The sequence below is a fragment of the Trachypithecus francoisi genome, unplaced genomic scaffold, assembly GCF_009764315.1.
Source record: "Trachypithecus francoisi isolate TF-2019V2 unplaced genomic scaffold, Tfra_2.0 Lachesis_group11, whole genome shotgun sequence".
Classification (NCBI taxonomy): domain Eukaryota; kingdom Metazoa; phylum Chordata; class Mammalia; order Primates; family Cercopithecidae; genus Trachypithecus; species Trachypithecus francoisi.
This window is the reverse complement of record NW_022681456.1, coordinates 35,628,094-35,636,235: the sequence shown is the minus strand read 5'-3', so window position 1 is coordinate 35,636,235 and position 8,142 is coordinate 35,628,094. Positions and strand designations below refer to the sequence as shown.

General features: G+C 38.7%; 1 pseudogene; it reads right to left on the bottom strand.

Moving 5' to 3' along the window:
- Nucleotides 1-2,935: 2,935 nt before the first annotated feature.
- Nucleotides 2,936-3,621, bottom strand: LOC117090982 (annotated as a pseudogene).
- Nucleotides 3,622-8,142: the final 4,521 nt, after the last annotated feature.

Sequence of the window (8,142 nt, the reverse complement as noted above, 5' to 3'; positions counted from 1 at the left end):
GGGCTTATATTTCAGAGAAGAGGAAAGACTGCAGGCATAGGTTTATTATAGACATGATATACTAGGAATCCAGCTTACAAGGGATGTAAAGGACCTCTTCAAGGAGAACTACAAACCACTGCTCAGTGAAATCAAAGAGGACACAAACAAATGGAAGAACATACCATGCTCATGGATAGGAAGAATCAATATCGTGAAAATGGCCATACTGCCCAAGGTTATTTATAGATTCAATGCCATCCCCATCAAGCTACCAATGACTTTCTTCACAGAATTGGAAAAAACGGCTTTAAAGTTCATATGGAACCAAAAAAGAGCCCGCATTGCCAAGACAATCCTAAGTCAAAAGGACAAAGCTGGAGGCATCATGCTACCTGACTTCAAACTATACTACAAGGCTACAGTAACCAAAACAGCATGGTACTGGTACCACAACAGAGATATAGACCAATGGAACAAAACAGAGTCCTCAGAAATAATACCACACATCTACAGCCATCTGATCTTTGACAAACCTGAGAGAAACAAGAAATGGGGAAAGGATTCCCTATTTAATAAATGGTGCTGGGAAAATTGGCTAGCCATAAGTAGAAAGCTGAAACTGGATCCTTTCCTTACCCCTTATACGAAAATAATTCAAGATGGATTAGAGACTTAAATGTTAGACCTAATACCATAAAAACCCTAGAAGAAAATCTAGGTAGTACCATTCAGGACATAGGCATGGGCAAGGACTTCACGTCTAAAACACCAAAAGCAACGGCAGCAAAAGCAAAAATTGACACATGGGATCTAATTAAACTAAAGAGCTTTTGCACAGCTAAAGAAACTACCATCAGAGTGAACAGACAACCTACAGAATGGGAGAAAATTTTTGCAACCTACTCATCTGACAAAGGGCTAATATCCAGAATCTACAAAGAACTCAAACAAATATACAGGAAAAAAACAAACAACCCCATCAAAAAGTGGGGAAAGGATATGAACAGACATTTCTCAAAGGAAGACATCCATACAGCCAACAGACACATGAAAAAATGCTCATCATCACTGGCCATCAGAGAAATGCAAATCAAAACCACAATGAGATACCATCTCACACCAGTTAGAATGGCAATCATTAAGAAGTCAGGAAACAACAGGTGTTGGAGAGGATGTGGAGAAATAGGAACACTTTTACACTGTTGGTGGGATTGTAAACTAGTTCAACCATTATGGAAAACAGTATGGCGATTCCTCAAGGATCTAGAACTAGATGTACCATATGACCCAGCCATCCCACTACTGGGTATATACCCAAAGGATTATAAATTACTCTACTACAAAGACACATGCACACGTATGTTTATTGCGGCACTATTCACAATAGCAAAGACTTGGAATCAACCCAAATGTCCATCTGTGACAGACTGGATTAAGAAAATGTGGCACATATACACCATGGAATACTATGCAGCCATCAAAAAGGATGAGTTTGCGTCCTTTGTAGGGACATGGATGCAGCTGGAAACCATCATTCTTAGCAAACTATCACAAGAAGAGAAAACCAAACACCGCATGTTCTCACTCATAGGTGGGAACTGAACAATGAGATCACTTGGACTCGGGAAGGGGAACATCACACACTGGGGCCTATCATGGGGAGGGGGGAGGAGGGAGGGATTGCATTGGGGAGTTATACATGATATAAACGTCATGACATGTACCCTAGAACTTAAAGTATAATAAAAACAAATAAATAAATAAATAAAACAAACAAACAAAAAAATCCAAAGACAGTCCCTCCCTTCAATACAATGTTACTATGAGATTTTCACCATTCTCAAATACCTGTGGAGGTGGGTAGTACTAAAACAGTTTAATGCCAAAGAGCATAACCGTGGTTGAATTCAATTTGCCAATGTGCATTCCATAATAAAATGGTTTACCTCAACAACAACAACAAAAAAAAGACATGATATTTAGCAACATAAAAATGATACCTTCCAGCTGGGTGCAATGGCTCACGCCTGTAATCCCAGCACTTTGGGAGGCTGAGTGGGTGGATCACATGAGGTCAGGAGTTTGAGACCAGCCTGACCAACATAGTGAAACCCTGTCTCTACTAAAAACACAAAAAAATTAGCCAGGCATGGTGGTGGGTGCCTGTAATCCTAGCTATTCCGGAGGCCGAGGCAGGAGAATCGCCTGAACCAAGGAGGCAGAGGTTGCAGTGAGCTGAGATCATGCTGTTGCACTACAGCCTGGGCGACAGAATGAGACTCCGTCTAAACAAAAAACAAACAAATAGAAACAAAAAACCTTCCAAACGATTCCCTGCATGGGGCAAAATTTGTTTTTCACTGCTAAGCACAGGAAGGATTAAGAAAGTGGAACAAATTCCCTTGTAACTATAGTATCTCTCATGTTTGAATAGCAAGCATGTTCAATCTGTTGCTACATGTTAAGAAAATATTGAGGATACATATGAATGAAGCAAAATAAGAAAAAAGGCTAAATTATGATCTTTAAAAATGAGAATAAAAATCTGTTTTTAAGCCAAGTAGGTGTGATTCTGATAATTATCATATATGATATAACCCATAGAAAGCGAGGCCAAGAAATAAAGCTGCATATTGTTCAGTACTTGGACTTGATATTGTCCTAGAAAAAACAGTGATAAGTCAACAAATGCATCACACATACAACTAAAAAGTCTCCTTCTGGTTTCATATAAATTTAAACAACAATCTTCCTAGGCTAATTTTTCTCCTGTGTCTAATAAACCTTCTACGTGCAGGACCAGTGTAAATCCCTCTACCCTTTCAAACACTAGATCCGAACATCCAGGAACATTCTGCAATGCAACGTGCCTTGAGAAAGAGATGAATTCTGTAGTACCAATGACATAACTGATCGAGGAAGCTGGGAAGAGATTAACACTGATGGGAGCCAGTCAGGCAATGGTGGTTTGTTTCTCCTTGGGTGTTTCCTCCATCTGCTGCACAATCAGTTCATAGAGGGCTCTGCAGATCTTTGCATAGCCCTCTCCTGTAAGATGCAGAAAATCAAATATCTCATGGCAGGAGATGGCACTGTCAGGGTGCATGAAGCCCCTGTCTGTATGCAGGACCTACACATGGGCAAGCTTCAGCAAGGAAACCTTGAGAAGCTAGTTCACCTTTTGCCTCAAAGGGTTGGGCTTCTTACCTCAAGGTAACACTTCCAATACAAGAATTTTGCCTTGTGGTTGCCTTATATTGATAAATTGATAGAGTGAATGATGGCCTTGATCCCACCTTCTAACTCTACTGCTGTATTTTCATGGTTGCTTGTTCCTACCCAGACAACAATGACCTTAGGTTTAATATTCTCCAGTTCTCTACTCTTTAGTTTCTATAAAACATGTCTTGTATCTTCCTCAGTTCCAAAATTCAGTGCGTGAAATGGGGAAAAAAGCTCTCGCCATATCTCATGTTGCTGCATTAACTGCACCACGGGGTCTCCAACAAACAGAACATTAGGCTTTTTGTCTTTACCATCCAGGACAAATCTGTTGTGCTGAGATATCCATCTGTCGTCTCCTTGAATATCTTCCACTGCATGTGGAATAGCTGCTGTGTTTGAGTCTGCTTGGCTCATTCTACACTCACGTAGAGGGTCCATGGAGGCCCTACAAGGTTGTAGCATTGACGGGTGGTGCGTCTGTCACTTGCTCAGTTCCTGCGGCCCTCCTCCAGTGCAGACCTCCTCGGGCCCCAGCACCAGCAGCAGCCTAGAGATATTTTTATCCCAAAGAAAAAGAATTTAGGTAACTTCTTTATGGCATTTGTCAGCTCTAGATTTCTTTAACAAATTCTTAATTATGCACATAAGAAATAGATACGTATATAAAGCAAACATGATTCCTTCAATAACTTGAGGTAAGCATTTGAGAAGCAAGAGCATATCCTCTGGAATGCTGTGTTAGTAGCTTATGCTTCTATTTCTTTACACTCAGAGTCAGGATCTTGACTTCATGACTCCCCATACATCTCACACTTAGCTTTATTCAATAAGGGAATCTCTTTTTCTTACAGTGATTTGGTGTTTTTGTGTATCTCCTTCATAATAGAAAAGTAATTCATTTCACTATCAACCATCATAGATTTTATAATTAACATTTTAAATCTTGTTTAAATTTTGTCATAGAGCATATTCATCAGTTTATGGGATCTATTGTCATCATCTCCTTCATTTGCTCTAGTTTCGATGTACCACCTGAAGAATCCACCATGCTTTTAAGCTTTCAGTTCAGAATGTCTAGTTTTAGTTATTGCAAATAGTGTACTCATAATACAGGTGATTCTTTCAGTCTTTGAAATATGTTATCTTTCTGTAACTTGCAGCATACCCAGCAAATAAGTCTTATTAAGACAGAATACTATATAGGGGCTATTTACCCTGGTTTAGCCCAACTTGAACATCAAAATCAGGACTAAAGACTATACTAGTGATGTAGTCTCCATAAAATTCAGTCACTTGCCCAGAGGATTTACAGACAACAGCAGAATTTGTGAATGACTGAAATCTATACTAAAGGATAAAAACTATACATGTTTTAAAGTATATTCTTTTTTTCCTTTTTCTTTTCTTTTTTTTTTTTTTTTTTTCAAGAGACAGGGTCTTTCACTTTGTCATCCAGTTTGAACTGTAGTGGTATGATCATAGCTCACTGCAGCCTCAGACTCTTGGGCTCAAGTGATCCTCCTGCCTCAGTTCACCAAGTAGTTGGGACTATAGGAGCATGCCACCATCCCTGGTTAATTTTTGTGTTTTTTTGTAGAAATGGGATTTTGCTATGTTGCCCAAGCTGATCTCAAACTCCTGGGCTCAGCAATCCTCCCGCGTCAACCTCCCAAATGGCTGGGATTACAGACATGAACCACCATGCCTGTTTGGCAAGTTCTTATATTTAAAAGAAAACTGTTTCTCTGCTCACAACACTTTTGATACCAAAGGCATGGGAATTTTTCTTCTTGTACCAACCAGTTCTCTAACTTTCCAGACACAAATTGAGTGTCCTATAGCTTAATTCAATTCTGACACTGACTACGCATAGTTAAGACAGATCTCATAGGTTAAGGTTTCAGTCCCAGAAGACTGCCCTACTGCCAGTCACAAGTACTGGTTGTCCAGGGTATCCACACTTCTGTCCAACTTAGCTACAAATCAGGGGTTCCCATAATCCTCCCCCCAGGCTTGGGAATCTGACTAAGGGAAAATGGAATTAATCATACATCAATTCCATTGTCCAGGGTATCTACACTTCTGTCCAACTTAGCTACAAATCAGGGGTTCCCATAATTCTCCCCCCAGGTTCAATAATTTGTTATAACAGCTCACAGAACTGTTGGAACATCTTTCTCTCTCTCACACACACACATGTACACACACACATAGTTTAGTGCACTTGACCTCTGTGCTCTTTGCAATATATACAATGTATATATTGCAGGGATGTAAAATATATATATGTAAAATATATGCTGCAAAGGACTATATATAGATTAATAGATCTCTACATGATATATCCATATCATACAGATATGTGCATGTAGATAGATATAGTTAGATACAGATATACACATAGAAGCACTATATGTGTGTATGTGTGTGTGTGTATATATATATAGTCAAATCTGGCTTCTTGATATTTTAGTTTAGAAAGGGACATTTCAAAACTCTTTCTGATGTAATAGTCACTTATTTGGGGAAGAGGAGGTGGTGTCTGAGTTGATAAGAGAAAAATGGACTCTTCCATGAGCTTCCATTTTAGGAAGAGGTGTTAGCCATTTCACATGAATTATGAATTATTATGTTAGTGACATTGAAAGCAATCTCCTTCTGTATGATTTTTTCCTCTTCCTCCTCCTCGCCTATCACTGCCACCACCTTTAATAAATCTTATACATTTAATTTTCATTTTACCAAAGAGAAAGAGATCAGGAAAATGAATGCATCAGAAGGAGTGCTTTCAGACACAAAAGGTCAACCCGCATTCCAGGTAGGGTTGCTCTTCTTGTGAACAAGAGGGTGGCACAGAGCAAATAGCAGATGTAGAACCCATGATTCAGATTAGAATGTTGATGTCAAATGGCAGGTGGTTGGTTAGGGGTTGGAGGAAGTTCCTTTACCAGGGAAGAATACAGACAGACATAAAGTTTTGATAGGCCTAAGGACAGAGCCAGGGTACTTGAGACACAACTAGAGTCTAAATTAGAGACTGCAGAAGGGATGCCAGATGTGCCCATTGCAAACACTCAGAGACATGGGTTCAGGGAGTCCTACATCCAAACCAGAAATTGAGGCAGGATCATGGATGTAAAGCCAATGTCAAGCATTTCTAGGGCATGAATGGCTTTCAGAGCAGGGTTACCAGTCAGTGCCCTGGAAATGGTAGAGCAACTGCTCCAGACTCAATGTTCCCTATTTTGAAGGATTGGATTTTGCTGTTGACTGGGCATAACAGCATGAACTCTAGGGAATCAGGTTCTTAATGGTTCCAGGATTAGATACAGATGACATCCTCGTCAAGGAAAAATTCCAGTTTCATATAGGTATCACTATAGCTCTCTTCTCAAACTTTAAGGAGGCAGGTGGCACATTTGGAAGGATATGAAAGATTTCAGGCTTCAGGTTGCAATCTTCTTTCCCGGGATGAACTCCTTCAAGCCCATGCCTCTCTCCACTAACTGATAGCAGCAAGTTTTCATTATCCTGCAAGTAGTTGCTAAAATCATTCACTGATATTAGTGAGGTGAATTTTTAAAAATAATTCATTGTATTAATAGTATTGGCCTGCTTCAGAGGTTTTTTCATTTTTCTTCTTCATTAAAGAAACATGGCATGTATCCTAGATATTAGAGTTGCTATTATTGGAAGGAATAGTAGCACCATCACTTAATTTTACTTACACATTTTATTATGTTTGTCCAACTGAGTATTATTATGTCCCAGAATAATGGAAGATATTCATAACCTTCAATCTCAAAATAAACCAAAGACTTACAGTTTTCCCCAGATACCTCTAGTCTTGAATTCAAGTATTATTCCTTCTTGCACATTCTTCCATTTTGTTCTATGAGAATTTTAAATATTGCTTCAAACCCCTGAAGATTTCATGAACTTAATCACAGGCTGTATTTGAACAGACTTCACTGATAATTAATGAGTTGAATGTGTTTAACTATTACTCATTGTCCAAGTAAATGCAAAATAAAGTACCTTAATTTAAATGTACAAAATACTCATCTATAAATTCATAAGCAATAAAGTTATATAGTTCCATTTCTTTGACTAAGATAAAAATAGAATGTTAGCCCCCTGATAATATTTTCTTATACTAAAGAAAGATATCACACTTTTGATTATCTATCAGCTTTAATATTTACTGATATGGACAAGCACTAGTGTCTGCTAAATGCGGAGAAGCCTTGACCTACTTTATTTGGTTTTGACATTTTGCATTTTAAAATGCAGGATCAAGAATTGTAGATTTTTATCATCTCTCCTTAGCCTTCTTTATAATAAAGAGAACACAAGGAATTTTGGAAAGAGAAATAATACAGGGCTCATGAGGCCAATTTGGTAGAAAGCATTATTTTAAATAAATTCGAAAATGAGACACATTGAGACTTGTGCAGGGAGAGACATGGAATTTTCTTCAAATCATGTACAAAATGAGGTGTATTCACAATGAATGCTTGACTTGCAAAGGTTATTTTATAAACCAGTGCCTCCCATTCGCCTGTCTCTCATAAATCTGCCAGACACTGAGGGACATGAGATATTGGGAATTATCCTTTGGAGTTAATTGGAGAAAGGGTTGTGTTTGTCTATAGGGAAAAACCTACTGTTATGTGTCAAATTTGGGGGTTACTGATGGAGTATTCAACAGACATGGTTAACTGAGGAAATCAAGCAAATCTAAACCACAGAAGAGAAAGACAATGGCATTACCTTCAGGAGACACAGTTAGGTGACAAGACGGAAAAGAAAATAGTTTTGCAGTTATCAGCATCCTGAACAAGAGATTGCATGAAAAAACTCAAGAAGATACTGTCACAGGGGGCTAGAGCAAGAAAGGAGGAGAGCTAATGAAAGGAATGAGGTGTGTGGGGC